The 17,517-nt window shown below is 45.6% G+C and overlaps 1 protein-coding gene across 2 annotated transcripts in view; it reads left to right on the top strand.

Moving 5' to 3' along the window:
* UROD (uroporphyrinogen decarboxylase) overlaps window positions 1–17,517 on the top strand; it is a 183,810-nt gene that overhangs the window by 88,247 nt on the left and 78,046 nt on the right. The window lies entirely within an intron of this gene.

The following is a 17,517-nucleotide window of genomic DNA, read 5'->3' as shown; positions in this document are numbered from 1 at the left end:
TTATGAGCGGGTACTAGTTGAACAGATTAAACTCGAGTTGTTTCTTGCTTAGTTGGTGCTTGCTCAAGGGCTTGGCTCGACGATAAGCTTAAGACTATGTAATTCTCTTGTAGGCTTAAACCCTGATTCCGCCTTGTGACTTGTCCCCTCGGTTAGGGTCTTGCTTTTTAAAGGTGTATTAAGTGGTTCTTTGATAAGACTATTTTTTACAGAGTTACTTTCATTGGTAGAGGGGGTTAGTATGAGGTTACAATCAAGCAATCTCCTGGTCAGTTCTTGATTGCCTAGCCTGCTATTAGTGACACTGGCTGTGGGTCTTGGGCCCCTTTGCTGGGCCTCTTTCCTTGCTTCTGCCGGAGCTGATGCTGGAGGAGTTGGTGCTGGAGGATTTGGTGTTCCCTTGGTTGTTTGGTCTGGTGTAATAGGGACGACTGAATGTAGGAACTGGAGATGTGTTCTCTTTCTTCCTTTCCTTTTTTGCTTGCGCCCAGTTTTTACTGGAGAAGCGACTTCTTCCAAGGAGTCTGGCTTGCTGTTCTGCCAGCATCCACCCCCTTCTGTTGGTGGTGCACTGTTTGATGGGGACGTCTTAATGAGGGATGTGGCCAATATAGTTTTCTCCTCTATGGAGTTGTCGTTGCCTACAGTTTTCTGCTTAGTAACAGTTGGTTTCCAGACAGACAGTAGGTCGCCTAATATTTCCGGAAGAGTTTGTAGCTTGTCCACTATTGGGGCACAGACACATTCTAGTTGCGATTGCTGTACATTGTAGGTTGCTTCCTGCCCTCTCTTTATTAAACCATTCAGGTCGGCTAATTTCCTGTCTATCCCCGAGGTAAAGACCGCTAAAGTTTGGAGGACTGTCAGCTGGAGATCCATTTTGTGTGACTGATATTGTAAAGCCGCCGTTGAATATTGCATTGTACTTTGTAATGATTTCCAGATTACATTTTTATTTGGGATGCTTCTTTCCAAGGGAGTGGTTTTTGAAGGTTTGAGATTTTGGTTGTAAGAGGCGACTAATTCCTCCCAATCTTGGGAGGCTAAAAAGGTCATATCACCATTACTGTTGGATAAATCCCCATAAATAAGCGGCTGACTGTGCTGTGGTGTGAATTTTTCAAAGAGTGCGTCCGGTGCCGAAAGGATCACAGGAGATGTTGTTAATCCTGGATCGGTGGTTGATAAAAAATGAAGGAAAGAATTCTTTAATGATGATGATACAAGTTCATTTGTTTTATGTTCTTTTATTTTCTGTTCTTCCGGCTGAGCTGCTTTGGATGGTTGGCTATATTGGTGCTTTAATGCGAGCTCTGGATTTGATTGTGCTTGTTGTAGGCTACGCTGGACATCTGTACTAGGAATAGTCACCGGTAATTGAGGGGTGGCTTGATGATGCTTGGGGTTTGGTCTAAGCATTTCCTCCTCTTGCTTACAGGGCGTTAAATTAGTTGTCTGTAATAGACCCTCACGTCCTTCCGCAGACGCATATAAGGTCAGAGGAAATTTCTGAACGCTGTGTTCAATGCATAAACTATCCGGGGAAGTATTTTGATGAGTTGGAGAAGGGATTTGAGAATTTTTCTTTTGGGCGATGATGTTGTCTTTTCGGTGAGCAAACTGTTGATCTTAGTGGGCCTCTTGTGGATCTGGAGTAATGTTTGCTAAGTTAGCCTTTTGGACGATGCTGCTGCCCTTCTGATAAGTGAGTTGATGGTCTTGGTGGTCCTCTTGTATATTATCATGTTTCTCATCAAGACATGTTACAATTATTTTTTCCGCTGTTTGTACCAGTTCGCAGTTTTGCTGAAGGAGCAGCTTCTCTGCTTTAGTGCTGCTATTGTTTTTTTCCGGGGGGCAATCGTTAGAATGAACTGATGCAACTGTTTGTGAGGTCTTTATAGTTTGCGAGATTTGATTGGTGTGGCCTAGTTCTAAAGGCAAGAGAGAGGATTGCAGTCCTTCTATTGAGCCACTTTTGGAGAAAATTGCAGTGGAGGTGTCCTTCAAAAAAAGAAAATGTTTGTATATATTTTAGGCTGGAAGGTACAGGGGTTCCTCCCTGATGGGGACCCTTCCAGTCTAGTTAAGTCCTGATCTTCTGGCCCTCGCCTCATGTTCGCTGTTTCAGTTGTTACAGCTAGGGAAAAGTTACTCAATCAGTCATTTTTTAATCGCGCTACATACCTGTGAGGGTCTCAAGGCGCTGTTTTCCTGGCTGACAAAATCATAGTTTGTTGTAGCATTGAGGGACTGTGTTGTGGGGATTTTAAAGCATGCTGGTCAATGGCTTTTCCTGTATCTCGTCAAGTTTTTCACGCTTTGGTTTATGGTTGTCAGGATGTTGCTGTCATTCTTCCGTTTTGTTGCTTTGGTCTGTGATCTTGGTTTTAATGGAGCCTTCCGCACTCTGCCTGATCTCATGGCGCCCTGTTCACTGGTTATGGTCCTTGGGGATGGTCAACTTACAATTGCCTGCAGGTGTCTGCGGTTCTCAGTTGAGCCGGACTGTATTCGGCTGTGCCTCGGTTGCTCCTCAAGTGTGCCTCTGGGAGCCTAGGTTATAGTGTTTTAGGCAATCTTAACTTCTATAAGGCAGTTCTGGGTTTTTTAGATTGCCATAAGAATTCGGAGACCTTTTCGTCAATTTTGGAAAAGAAGAAAGCCTGAGAGGCGGAGCTGTGACATGCTACTTGGAAAGTTAGTGAGCGAAGTGATGATCATTTTGTCCAAATCAATTAGTCCCCACTGGGTAATGTACCTAGAGGACCAATGATTTTGGGTAGGGTCATTTTCTCGTTCTAGGCTGTGAATTCCTTTAGGTTTTGGGTGAACCATAGACCTAGGTATTTTATTTTGTCAGGGGCCCATTTAAGGCCAAGGTATTTTATAATGCTGCTGTTGCAGTGAATATTAAGAGGTAGCACCTCTGTTTTTTCTTTATTGAGACAGTAGCCTGAGGTTTGGGTAAAGTAGTCTATAGTGGATATGATGTTGAGTAAAACAATCTCCACTTGGGAGGTAAATAGGAGAATGTCGTCCGCATTAGCTGCCACTTTCTGTGTCCTTGCCTTGATGGGGATGACTGGAATGGAGGAGTCCTCTCTGATTTGTATTAGGACTTCCAGAGTTAGAAGGAAGAGGAGAGGGGGCAACCTTGTCTTGTGCCTTGTTGAAGCTTGAACGTGTTAGATAGGTTGTCAGTGATCAGGGCTTTAAGTGGGATGAAAAAACTGGGGGGGCCCTCAAAGGGGCGTGGTCAATGTAATTGAGGATGTGGCTTACAAACATGTGAGCTAAAAATCTGTGTTTAGCACAGTGTGCTGCCCGACTTGTATTTTGCTTTTCCTGTCATTGCGCCTAGATATATGATACAAGTCACATCATACCTACAATTCACCACTATTGGCTTTGTCAATGGTTGCTAGTTGCACAAGAAAAATAAGCAGCAACTATGTGGCTTTTATATAATATAGAAAAAACTTCAACTTAAAGCCCTGGTGACACCACGACAATATTGCTGCTCCTGAGTTTTAAAAAGAGAAGGGAAATCCAGAGAGAAAGTGACTCTGTTTAAAGAATTTCCTTCCTCTACAACGCTCACCACGCACACATGTATGTCACTAGAGTCCGGGGGAAAAAACGGGCCACCTGTGCTAGGGCACAAAACCGAGCCCGATAGAGACCCGTTTCGAGGACCCCTGAAAAAAACTGCCGGTGCTCAGACCCCTTGAGACCCGGCCCACTTAAAGCCCTGTCAGTAATGTATAATATTATGCAGTATGGGTTCCAGTCTGTATGCTTGCATTCTGGTTGCTCAGGGTGCCTGCTTAACTTGAAATAACGAAATGATGGCATTCCAGGCTAACTCCTCTTCTATGGTTAGAGTAGGCGCTTGTCCCCATATGTGGATCCTGTGAGCCGGGAGGGCTGGGGAAGCAGGCCGGTCTCCCTGGCTAAGCCACGGGGGCTGGCTCTGTAGTGAGAGGACTTCAGACCTGCCAGGAACCCTTAAAGGGTTATTTGTATCCCTGGGACTCCCCAGTTAAGAACCAGAAAACCCAAGAAATACCGCAATGAGATACTTGGAAGTTTTTTTGTATGTTGACCCGAAGCAAAACAAGAACAAGCGAGTACTGTGGTGTTAATATGTGAAGCATTAGCATTAGGAATGTGAACATAGAACATCTCCATAACACTTCAGGTAGGGCCTAGTAAAGTCTCGTGTTCTATTCCCTGGCCAGTGGCCAGCTCACCTGCACCTTTCCTTGAAGTACCTGGGGAGAGGGTCTGCTTCCGGGGTCAGAGTTCACGGGCAGGGCCTCTGTAAATTCACCAGGGTGTCCCCCAGCGCCCAGTGTCCCTCATTGATCTGCTGAAACCCAGGTTTTTGTATGGTTGGCAAAATGTTTGAAAAACATGACTTTCCCACATTTCCAATGGTATGTCTGCGCCTTTCTCATATTGAAGGTTAATATACTTGTGTATGAAATGAGAAATCCAGCCAGTGCCACGTTAGAGGCATAGTATGAACTCGAAGTCATGTCTGCCAACCAACAAAATGTGTCCTTCCAAGGAGTCTCGTTATCCACCTCTCTAATCATGAAGACTTTGATGCAATCCACTCACAATTTCTGTGCGAGTTAGTCGTGAGCACCATTACCGTAGCACAAGAGTTAAGTTTTTATTCTGGGTCCATTAACTACTTAATTGCAAGGTAACTAATTGCGCCCCTATTTTCTATTTTCATCATATTTCTACAATTACATGCGACGAATTAAATCGTCTTCATGCGATGCTTTTTTTGTTTCTGCCGGTAGATGGCAGTATTGTGTTATCTATAGATATTTATTGTCCTTCCTCATTTAGACAGCCCCGCCACCTTTTTTTTTTTTAATTAAATATATTTTATTATAGGTGAAACAGACCTTGATTTTTCTCAACTCACTATATCTATTTACTCTTTGTATCCCCTGGTCCGCTTTCTTGTACCATCCCATAATTTCATCTCCTTTTCTTCTTCTATTTTAATTTTGTTACCCAAGCTATTTCTCAAGATAATGTAAACGAAAATCACGCTTATTACCATCATGCCGTCATTAGTTAACACAACTTCCGTACTTACTCATTATCTTGTTTAGGAGTCGAAAGGATTGTACAATGGAAATAACTTGGATCTAAAACTGTAAAGCCTTATGGGTATACTTTTATATTCAACTAATAATAAAAAAAATGGTGACTAGTAAGTACTTAACATTTTTTTAAACCTCTCCCTTTCGTGTCCTGAAATACTTTCAATACCTCTTTTTGTATGTTGCCGCAATTATAAATTCTGTTAAAATGTAATCTTGCTTAGTCCAAAATATTGCAGAAGCGACATTGAAGACTTATTTTTCCACCATCTTCATTATATTTTGCTCTTCAGGAGTGTTCTGCCTTTTCTGTCTTACTTGTTGTTCTGTCTGCCTTTGCTTGTCCCTCACTTCTTGATTGAAACCTTTCCTTTGATAGCATCATAGCTTTGGTGGATAAATGCTAAGTAGGTGGATAGCAGCTTTAGGAAGGATTTGTGGTCCATGTGAGCGTCTCTAGCTCTGGAAAAAGTTGAGTTTCCAGGTGTGTGGCTTCTAAGCAGGAACTGTTAATCTGTTTCCAAGGATGGTAGCCAGATGTAAAGGTTCATTTCAAGAGACAGTCCGTTTAATTTGTACCCGAGTTGGGCATGTTTGTTTGTGCTTCTCTGAAAAAGAAGACGAGGCAAGGTGAGGCTTAAAAGGCTAACGTCACATTTCTGTGACTATTCGTAGGTGTCAGACCTCAAAGTGGAGCTGAGCTGGGCATCATTCTGTCGTGTCTCTAAAGCAAGCGCTTCATGAAGGCTTGTGCATGCATAGTGCTTCAGGCCACAGTATGTGAACAAGGTCCACTTAGATTAATCGTCTGTAAACCTACTCAACAGCTCATGGTCTGGGACTACCGGCCACCCCCCTCCTTAACACACTGACGGTATTACTTAATTCAACCATTCAACACAGGGGTCTTTGGAAGTCAGGGGGTCAGGGCCCCCCCTGGCCGTATTTATTAAAATATGAAAAAAAAATAAAAAATAAAAAAAAAAATAAACATTTAGACAATTATTAAATGCACATTTCAGAACATTAGATTAACATCCATTTTGACATGGTATGATGGGCTAACCTTAACAAATATCTAGTACAGCGTGTTTCCTAACCGAATCTAACATCCTGAAAATTAAAATGCATTCTAATAATTAAGTCGCACGGCAAGGTCGCTAACCGGTGTCAGATCCTTTTACAGCTACGCTCTCACGTTCGAGATGCGCATGCGCAACCCAGGGCACGTTTCACCCACGTGCGTTCCCTGAACTCCATTTAACCATGACAGGAGGGCCCGTACACTCGCGCACCTTGATGACGTCATAGTGTCTGTGAGGGGTGGCTACCAGCCTGAGGAGAGCGTAGACTCCCTCCCCCGCATCCTTCTAAGTAATGGATATCATATCCTGCCCCTGAAGTTCTGGGAGAGACCAATGGCCCCTCCCGACGGGCGGCCCCTTTCGTGAATGGGCCCGCCCCCCCCCTAAGGACCTTAAATGCTGCTCACCGATTATGACCTTACCGCCACAGGCCAGCATAGTTGACCGACTATCTGGCCCCCCCCAACCGCCTACACTGAAAGGTCATACCTTCCTAATCAAAAAACCCTCTACCCCTGCTAGTTTGTTCCCTATCCATAGGGCATTCCCTGACTCTGTCAAATGGACCCCTACCCTGTGCGTAGAGACCACCCCCTCAACAATTGCCAACTCTCCTTTATCAGCCGACTGCTAGTCTACATTGACCCTCTCAGATGCACCCCTGTGGGATATATTGCAATTGGGGTGTCTGAAATAATTTCTCAATCCAAGTGTTCATCCTCTTTACCGAGTGATTCTTCACCGAGTGACTCTGCGCACTCACCAAGACCGCCCCCCCTTTTCCTGCAGCCTGGGAAACGACTGAGCCCCCCTATGGTGCAGTCTGTGTTTTATATTTTGCTAACTAGCTTGCTAGTGCGATTATTCCATCCACCAGAACCCCCTTTGCCCAATTAAAAACTCCCATCGTTGTTACCGGCTTGTCAGATAATGACTGAGGGTGGGGGCGTGCCTATCGGATACCTCTCCTTCCCCGCTCTGGACGGACAGACCCCATCTTTGGTGTCCCTCTTGTGGCTGTGACCGGGGGTATCCTGGTACTAGCAGCGTACACCTCCCACAGGCGTATCGCGAAGTCTGCTAACCACCCCACACCTGGCCGCTACGCTCTGGGAAATGTTGAGTGTATGTCTACTACCTTACTATGGAAGTCCCCACTTCCCGACCAGGGGTGATGAGGCGTTGCATAGGCCTATTTATTCCTGGGGGTGCCAAGGCTAGCAATGCACACCCTTGTGCACTGCCCCATCCCTATTGTTGGCCCTACCAATTGGTAACCTAGAAATATACCATGCTGACACTGGTGGCCCTGCGAGCACAGGCGCCGTTACTGTAGAAATACAATTTCCTGTTTAAGGAAAATACTGCCATTTTATGCGGCCAGCCCAATCTAGGGTTTACACACCAAAAAACAATCAACCCTGTGCTGGCACCTCCTGCGTCTTTGTTCGCTCGCCCATCACACTTGCGTTGTTGCTTGCCATCCTCTACCTGATGTAAGCATCCCTTGGGCTGTCCACCTGATGCAGCTGTTGTGATGTGGAGCACTCTAGATATCCACCATGGACCCGGCCATACATAAATGAAAAAGATAAACACAAACCATTAGTGTTTCTGGCGATAACTGCTGTACACGTGCTAGTCTTACATTGCCATCACTTGCTAAGTTTTAGCTAAGATTAGCGCCATATGCATACTCATTAACACTTCCGCTGCAAGTGTTAAGCATAGCCTCAGTTTGTGTCCCATGTAGTGTGATTGGATTAGTGTTACGGAGAGTGCCCTGTAGAATGACCTTCAATAGAGAATAATATCCAGTGTGCAGTACAGTGACCCCGTGCATTGGGTCCATCGTGATACAATAGCGCACTCATGACTCCTTAAGGATGATACACAGTGTGTGAAGTGCGGTGCCACGGCACATTCATGGCTACTAACATTCTGCTGCAGACCAGGACATCACCTCCTATTCCTGGTTTTCTACCCACGTCTTTAGGCCATAGGATCTAGAATCTAGATCTGGAAGGGACAGTCTGTTTGACAGTGCAGCATCAAAGTCTTTACCCAAAAGGATTAGCACAGCCCTAACTATGCCAGGCTGTAACATGGCACAAGATCCTTTTTAGCTCGCCACTTTGGCTTCTGGTAAATACCAACCCAGCCAACCGGACATACTCACAAGCGTCCCCAGAACTATGTGATGCCGCAACTAGGCTCTTGGACACCTTTTAAGGTGTGACATCCGGGGCCAGGGTGTGTAGGATTATCAGGACCCCAAGCAATCGGTCGTTAGCGTGGGGAAGTTCCACGCTTGCTGAAACTATCAGATCGGTTGATGTCATTGATCTTCGTACTCACATGAGATGACCTGTGAGATAAAAGGCTTTTCCTTCGCGTGGGTCCCCATGTGTCACTACCTTGAGTGCTTCATGTCGGGCCCCACCGTTCTAAAGGATGCAAGCCTCCTCAGCATGCCTGCCGTGGTCCGTATACCACTTTCTTGGTATAAGGTTCGGTACGCCCCCTAGGGCACAACGTATACTGTGCTAAGTTACTGCGTGTTAAATAAATTTACTGACTGTAATTCTTTGCCTCATAGCCTCCTAAAGGGACCAGAGGGATGTATTTAGGATAAATACCTATATTTATATCCACCTGGTGTGGTCCAACTTTCATTTCCTCACTCGTGAGATTTTGACTGGTAAAACAAGCTGCTTTCCCTCAGCAATGCAGACAACAAGAGTGGCAACACCTCAGATTCTCACTCAGGTTTCAATAAGAAAATCCACTTGAGGACTCCCTTTTAGGTCCCAGTGGCCAAGCCCTGGAAGTCATATTCACCTAAGATTCGTTGCATTCAGTAATGCATAAAGTTCAGAAGGGAAGAGTCGGATGTTCATGAGATAACCACATGGCGCACCCCCCCTAGGAATGAGCAACATTCGACTATCAATACAAGAGCCATCCTGAACTCTGGGCCCGTCCCATCTAGTAGACGGAGCAAGAAAAACAAAACCAGGGACTTGCTGCTGTTGATAATGGGCAGCATATGCTAGGCCACTTTCTCACTCTATGCTCACATAATTCCCCCCCCAGATATGACATCCTTTCCCTAAGTCCTTCAAGGCTGCATCATCTGGCTAGATGATCAATGTTTAAGGCATCCTGCACCGTCTACATAGCATCACGATGAAAAGGAGTACCACTACACACCTAATGTAAGCAATGCCGACAAAAGAGGGCTCCCCGCTCAGGGGTAGCACCTCGGATTATCAAATCATCTTAATAATTAGACCACTGGAGGATTGACTCTCTTGGTCAAAACGGCCGAGGGCTGGAAATTCTTGCCACCTAAAATTCGTTGCATTCCGCAATGCATAAAGTTCAGAAGGGAAGAGACAGTTGGATGTTTATGATATAACCATGTGACGCACCCAACATAGGGGTACGCAATCATTCCAATATCTAAACAAGAGCCATCCTGAGCTCAGGGTCCCTCCCATCAATTAAGTGAAGAAAGAAAATAAACACCTGACCCTTCTCTTTTGAAATCGTCGTGGTTGCTGGTTATTTATCATATACCACTAGCACCCGTTGAAAACCTTTAGGTATGATGTCTACTTGGTGTTGTATCATATATCTGTATTTGGCTTATGTCATTTTAAAACGTACATTGCCGTGCCTGCTGTCCCTACAGTCTGGAAGACAGGGCACCAGTGCCAGGGCTCAGCAACCGAGCCCGATAAAGACCCGTTTAGACTGCCGGTGCTCTAGACCCAGCCCGGCGACAATTATTCTCGGTGTGTCCTGCGCTGGCTCCAACCCAATAAATGCGCATCACAACATTTTCCATCTTTACAAATAGCCTGAATATAAATGGCCTTTATCAAACCCACCGCTTAGAGTAATGACAATACAACCATTAGCGCAGAAACCCAAGCCATCCCAGACAATGCCCTCCCACTAATATTGATGCAAGTATCAATTACTGCACTCATACACTTGTTTGCCTTTGTTACAAACCTAAGCGCGTGCCTGACCCTCATTGTGACCCACACGACCCATGCCTGGCACTTGTCAATATCCTCAGATATACGTTAACAGTATCCCACCTATAAGTCAGGACTTTTGGCTTTGTCTCGCCCCTTAGTAGCTGTGTCTCATTCTTACCATGACTGCTGTATGCACTTTGACCCCGCATTTGCCCCCATTGTAAATACTGCCCGCATGGCGCCATCCCTCGCATTTTGAGATGAGTTGATTAATTATATATAATGTAATAGGAGGTCATGTGTGCTCCTGCAGCTTAGATTACTGCACCCAGGCAGCGTCAGTCCCTATACCGCCGAGTCCCTCCCCTGCCAGTGTAGCACCACAGTGGGAACTGAAGGACTTCCCAGTATTCTTAACTCAGGTGTGCGGAGCATATTACCACATGATTCATTCATGCCAAAGCGCCCACCTAGATCACAGCTGACTCGCACGCGTTAAAATACCTCTACGTGCATTCCACCTTAATTATGCGCGCAGAACATATTGGTCGCTGCTCCCTTCGTATCAGCTTCAATCACTCGAGAGGTTCTGAGCACCACTGACCAGATTAACTATGCAACTTAAGTAGCATCTCTGACAGGCTTGCAATTGTAATATATCGAAAATTCTTACATGGCCACAACCTGCCTCACACATGAAATCAGTGTTTAAAACGTCACACATAGCAATCTGAAAACCTTGGTAGCTATGGTTTTATATAGCGTGAACATGAATCATGAATCGGAGCGCCTTACAAAGCACCAGTTACATTACATAAAGACCTTCATTTTGGGAGATTAAATGATTTTTTTTTTTTAATGACTCACAGGATGTACCGAGGTTCGAACCCACACCCCCAGTTCGTATAACGTGAACATGAATCAGAGCGCCTTCATAGCACCAGTTACATTACATAAAGACACCTTCGTTTTTTGGGAGATTAAGTGAATTGCCCCCACATCCAAAAGTAAAACATTATAGTCATGCTGGATACCCTTCCTGTGTTCATCACTCGAAAGCCAGGGTAAAGGTGGGCACTGCCGCTGTGAATTTTATGCTACTTGTAACTGTATCAAAAAGAGTTAACAGCATGTCTTCCAGAAAATGCCATCATGAAGCGGACATGCATTCAAGTGTGATATTCATGATGTCCGTATTAACACCCCCGGTTGTGGGGACGCATTCATTTCCTGCCCTGATGAATACATGGCCATAACACTAGCAAGGCAAAACTTTTTGATCAGCTCCTCGTGGGGCTATGCTGACATTTAAAGGTAAGGTAACGAAAGCATGTGCATTCTGAAGTACATTCTCCCATTGCAGCTTAAATTACATGAAGTGAGCACTGGTCACCAAGCTCCAGAGTCGGCAACTCGTACCGCTGAGCATTCCTCCGACTCCCTCCCCTCCACATATATCAGACTCTGCACTCGCGGCTCGAACAACCCCGCAAGAGCGGCTTAATACTACGGGCAGTAATTAGAGGCGAAAGCATACAGCGAGGAAAAGAGCATTAGCCTTGTGCACTCTTGATGAAGTAATTAACCACTGCGGGCCGCTGTAAATCCCCACCCATATTGGTATTAAAACAAACACAAAGAGGAAGCTTTATCGGCGCCCTCTCACGCACGGCCCCGGCACTAGGCAGATATCAGCGCACCGCACAATAACCACTATAAGGATGGCAGCCTTCTATTGTAGCGTGCCCTCTCGAAGCAACTTAACTTTAAAATGTTCCTGCCTCTTCGAGCATGGCTCCCCAGTGACGACGCTGCTGCTCTCCCTCGGACCGGAGACCTGAAAGCGGATTCACCCGCACTTCACAGCACTTCACCCTCGCGCTCCACGAATCACCCGCAGTTTCGGGCCACTTCACCCTCGCGCTCCACGTTGTCCGCTCCTTCCCAGGATCTAGCTCCTCCGCCATTCCGGCTGACTTGTAGTAGGAGACCGCACACCTGCAGAGGGGACAAAATGAAAAGAAATTACGGGCCGCTGGGGGCCCGGGTGCTGCAGCATGTTCCGTAGGGCTGCAGCATGTTCCGTAGGGCAAAACAATCCGCCTCAGTTGCCCGCCCCGATGAACGTCGCTCCACGTTGTCCGCTCCTTCCCAGGATCTTGCTCCTCCGCCATTCCCGCACTGTTGGCACCAGCTGACTTGTAGTAGGGGACTGGAAAACCTGCAGAAAGGACAAAATGAGAAGAAAATTACACAGCCCCACGGTGGGGCGAGGAGCGAGCCTGGGAGCGCGGGCACAAAGAGGCCGCTTCCCGCGCTCCCCAGGCTCTTAACCCTTTCGCCGGCGCGGCCCCGCCCCCTCGCCCCGGAAGTGCACAACTACTTCCGGGGCGAGGGCGGGGGGCAAGCCACCACGAAGGAACCGGGAATATGGGAGGGGCCGGGCCCCGCCATGCCTGCGTGGGGGCCGATTGGCCCCCCCTTTTCTTTCTATTTTCAGCGCCGGGAAACCCTTTTTGGGTAGCTGCGCGCTTTAAAAGCTCAACACATAAATAAATAAACGCATTTTATGTGCATATCTAGGAATCCTAATAGGATTCAGCTCACCTGGACATACGCTGCACCCCCTTTCTGCATGCGCTAGAAGTGGCAGATTTGTTTCAGCCTCAGGTTCCCTCAACTGTGATGTTAAATATTTGCTTCACATATTTAATCAGCTGTACCCAGTTGTAAACTGTTGCCATTTTATGGATTTACCCAGTCTGCAATCGGGCAAAGAAGATGCTGCTTGCATTGGTTAAAACAGTGGCTTTCAGTCAGGTGACATGCTCTGTGCAGCCAGTCGGGGTTTCTGTTTCATGCACATTTTATTCTGATTGGCTCCTACATTATGTGCTGCTGCAGAGAAATAATACTCCCAGGTATTGTGGCAGAAGCTGAAATATAAGAATATTGGAACACCTATTGCTTTCAGCCTGTAATGCTGTAAAAGGCCCATTTAGTAATGCATTTTCAAGGTGCATGGCAGGGGCTCGGGGAGTGGGGAAGCTCCCTTACCATATTGCCCACTTGACCCCCTTCGCAAATTTGAACACAGTCAATGCGCTCTCCACACCACTGCAAAGAGGATCGCAGTAGACAGTCACCCAAAGTCTAGAGGTCTGCTCCTCTGATGATACCCACCATTGTTACAGGAGCTTCTGCGAAACTACGCCGTCCTCCCACATAAAAATAATAATAATGTTCGAGGCATGTTTGCTGTAGACTTCTGCCATCTAGTGTCTGGTCCCGATGTTTGCAATTTATTTTTCTTGGAAGAAGTATTTTCCATTCACTTGGTAAAGTAACTCCTCCTTTTGTGGTAATGTGCATGGGCATCAACTCCATTGTTAGATTGTTTTCTTAACTCCATCGGCTTCGGACGTGTTTTGCAGCAATTTGAAACCGTCATTCGGGATCCCTTCGGTTCCCAATTCACTTACCCTCGTCTGTATTGTTTTCGAATGCGTTAGGCACCTTCTGCGTGTCGAAATTTTCAGAAGACTTTCATTATCCAATCAGAAATTCCCAACCACGGCCTTCGGGCCTAGCTCTTTTTCCGTTCTCTACTTCCACTTGAAGATCCATCATCGAGCCTTCTGCCGATGGAACGGACTCCATTTCAATTCTGTCCTCGGTGCCATTATAAATACCCGCGCACCGACCTTCATTAGGTCTGTAACCTCCGTCTCTCCCCGGAGCATAAAGAGGAAGACCGCAATGCTTGTTGATCGTTCCAGTCCGAAGAGTCTCTGCGGGACTGTCTGGCTTGAAGAAGAGACATGCAGTGGAAGAGTATTGAGGACATCCCTGATATCGTTGGAGAAGTTCTTGAGCAAGAAGAGATGGAAGCGTCGGAAGAGGTCTTCTCCATCCAGGACTCCAATTCCGAGTTAGAGTTCGAACTAGAGTGCTACAAAGTTCCATCTGAACAGGGTGCCCTGAGTAACACATCCAGTCTTTGCCCATGTTAAGACATTATGAGGCATGCGTACGATATTTTTAAGGATCCAGTTAGAGCACGTATCCTAACACCAAGGGTGGACAGAAAACATAAACCCCCCACCATCTGACCCAGCTTTTGTTAAGGGCCAGTTGCCTTTAGATTCTTTAGTAGTTTCTAATGCCGGTAAAAGGGCAAATTCACAAACCTCAATGGAGACACCACCTCCTGATAAAGAATCCAAATTAATAGATGCCACGGGTAAAAGAGCAGCTGCTCAATCAGTCAATCATTGGCGCATAGCCAATACACAATACCTATTGGCTAGGTATGATGGGGCACACTTGGATGAGATGGAACAACTATTACAATATCTCCCAGAAGAAAACAAGAAAAAATGGCAGGAAAGCAAGCTTATCTCTAATTCCTCTATTAGATGAGCTTTAGATGCTGCAGACATTGCTGCTAGAGGAGTCGATGCCAGCATTCTACTCGGGAGACCTGCATGGCTCAGAATTTCTGGTTTCAAACCATAAGTTCAACAAACTTTTCTTAATGCACCGTTTGATAAGGAACACCTGAGGGCCTCCGAACAACAATCGCTTCAAAAAAATGAAAAAGGATACAGAAGTGACAAAATCAATGGGAGCACTTCAGTCTCCGTCTACTAGAGGTTCCTTTTGTTGCACCTTCTACAGAGGGGGCTTCAAGACTAATACCACAGATGCCAGCACATCTTCATACAAAACACAATGTGACCACCCCCCCTCTACCGGATTCTATAAGGGTGGGTATGGTGGTAACAACTTTAAAGGTAGAGGTACACCAACATGCACCTCTCGGTCCACTAACAAACAGTGAGTTGCTATCACTTCCCCCGATCATTCATCGCCTGCCGGAGATGAATTACAACAGTTTCTTCCCATTTGCCTATCAATAACAACAGACGAATAGGTGTTGAACGTTATCCAACATGGTTATTGCCTGGAGCTCACAAGCAACCCTCCCAGCATTCCACCCTTTATTCAAAAACTGTCTTCAGAACACCAACATCTGCTCAAGCAAAAAGTACAAGCTCTTCTAACAAAAGAAGCTACAGAACATGTCCCATTACAACAAGGATTAGGGGTATACTTAGTATACTTCCTAATACCCAAAAAGGGCAGTTCATTAAGGCCAATCTTGGATATCAGGCCTCAAACCTATATATATTATCAGAACACTTCCATATGGTCACACTGCAACAAGAACTTCCACTTTTGCAGCAAGGCGACTTTATTTCAACACTAGACTTAAAGGACGCATATTTTCATATACCCATTCACCCACCACATGGCAAATACCTCAGATTTGTGATAGAAAAGAATAATTATCAGTTCAAAGTACTTCAATTCAGAGTAACAACTGCACCCAGAGTGTTCACCAAATGCCTTGCAGTGGTAGCAGCACATCTGCAAAGACAACAAACATGTCTTCCCATACCTAGATGATTGGCTCATAAAAGCCAAAAGCCAACACACATCCAAGTGTGTGCAATACACACAAATCACCATTAACCTTCCACATCAGTTAGGATTTGCAGTCCATGCACAAATACTAGGAGCCATCCTAAACATTCAAATGGCTCGATCATATCCCAATGCAGCCAGGATTCACAATTTTCAAACATTGTTACCCCAGTTTCAAAACAACCGGTATCTGCAGGTCAGAACTTTCATGCAGCTACTGGGGATTATGGCATCATGCATTGCCATAGTGTCTCATGCAAGACTAAACATGCATCCTCTACAAGAATGCTTAGCACATCAGTGTAATCAATCACAGGGGCAGCTAACCGATCTAGTGTTGGTAGACAGCCGCACTCCTCGCTCTCTACAGTGGTGGAACACAGAAAATGTATCAAAAGGGCAGCCCTTTATCAACCCTGCTCCACAAGTCGTGCTTACTTCTCTCTCACAGGGTGGGGTGCACATTGACAACATTTGACAGTTCAGAGTCTTTGGGATAGCTCCCAATAGAACCATCACATCAACTGCCTAGAACTACAAGCAGTTTAGTTGGCGTTAAAAGCATTTCTACATCAACTGATAGGAAAAGTTGCCCAAGTCCGGACAGACAATATAACAACAATGTGCTATGTACAAAAACTGGAGGGCGTGAGGTTTGATCACTCTCCAGCTGTCGCGCCTCTCTCAGACTATTTGGCGTTGGGCAGTTCATCAAAAAATCCAACTACTGACAGAACACCTTCTAGGGACAGACATCTTTGCCGATCTCCTCGGCAGAATGAGGCAACAAATACACAATTGGGAACTCCACCCACAAATTCTCCTTCCGTACTTCCAAAAATGGGGATTATCACAAATAGACCTCCTTGCCAGAGCAGAGAACTCAAAATGCCCGGACTTCGCCTCCAGGTTCCCACACCCTCTATCCAAAGGCTAAGCCCTATGGCTCAATCGGTCAGAGATATTTGCTTATGCTTTTCTCTCCTCTCCCCCTCCTTCCATTTCTGGTTCGGAAGCTCAGGCAGACCCCTCACACGGATTCAGGTGGCTCCCACATGGGCTCGTCAACCATGGTTCACCACACTAGTGGAACTCTCAATAGTTCCATACCAGAAGCTTCATTGAACTTCAAACTTTCTCACACAGAACCATGGAGAAATCATACATCCAAACCCCAAGGAACTGAACCTAGTGATTTGGCTCCTGAAGTCATAGAGTTTGGATACTTAAACCTACCACCAGATTGTATGACAATTCTTAAGGAAGCACAAGAAAACCTACCACTAGGACATGTTATTCAGCAAAGTGGAAATGGGTTGTGATCTATTGTAGTAATAATACAATTGATCCACTAGATGCAGCTATAGAAGATATTATTTGTTATCTTTTGCATCTACAACGTGCAAGCCTTGTGTACACATGCATTTGCTTACACCTTGCAGCATTAGCTGCATATTTTCAAAATAGACATTTATCCCTATTCAAAGTTCCAGTACAGAAGGCCTTAAAAGAATAATACCACCCACGGTACCACGTGCACCTGTTTTTCTAGATGGATTTATAAATGTATTCAAACTTGCTATGTTGAAGTTAAAAGAACTTTAACCCTACCTCCTAGAGCACATTCTACTTGAAAAATAGGAGCATCTATGGCTTTTTTAGGCAACATTCCCATAGCTGACATATGTAAAGCAGATACATGGTCTACACCGCACACATTTACCAAGCATTATTGTGTGGATGTTTTAGCACGTCAACAGGCTAATGTAGGACAAGCTGTGCTTAAAACACTTTTTCAAACAACTGCAACACCACTGG

This window comes from Lissotriton helveticus, chromosome 1_2 (genome assembly GCF_964261635.1).
Source record: "Lissotriton helveticus chromosome 1_2, aLisHel1.1, whole genome shotgun sequence".
In the NCBI taxonomy this organism is placed as follows: domain Eukaryota; kingdom Metazoa; phylum Chordata; class Amphibia; order Caudata; family Salamandridae; genus Lissotriton; species Lissotriton helveticus.
The sequence above is the reverse complement of the archived record's forward strand: the minus strand, read 5'-3'. Positions and strand labels throughout refer to the sequence as shown.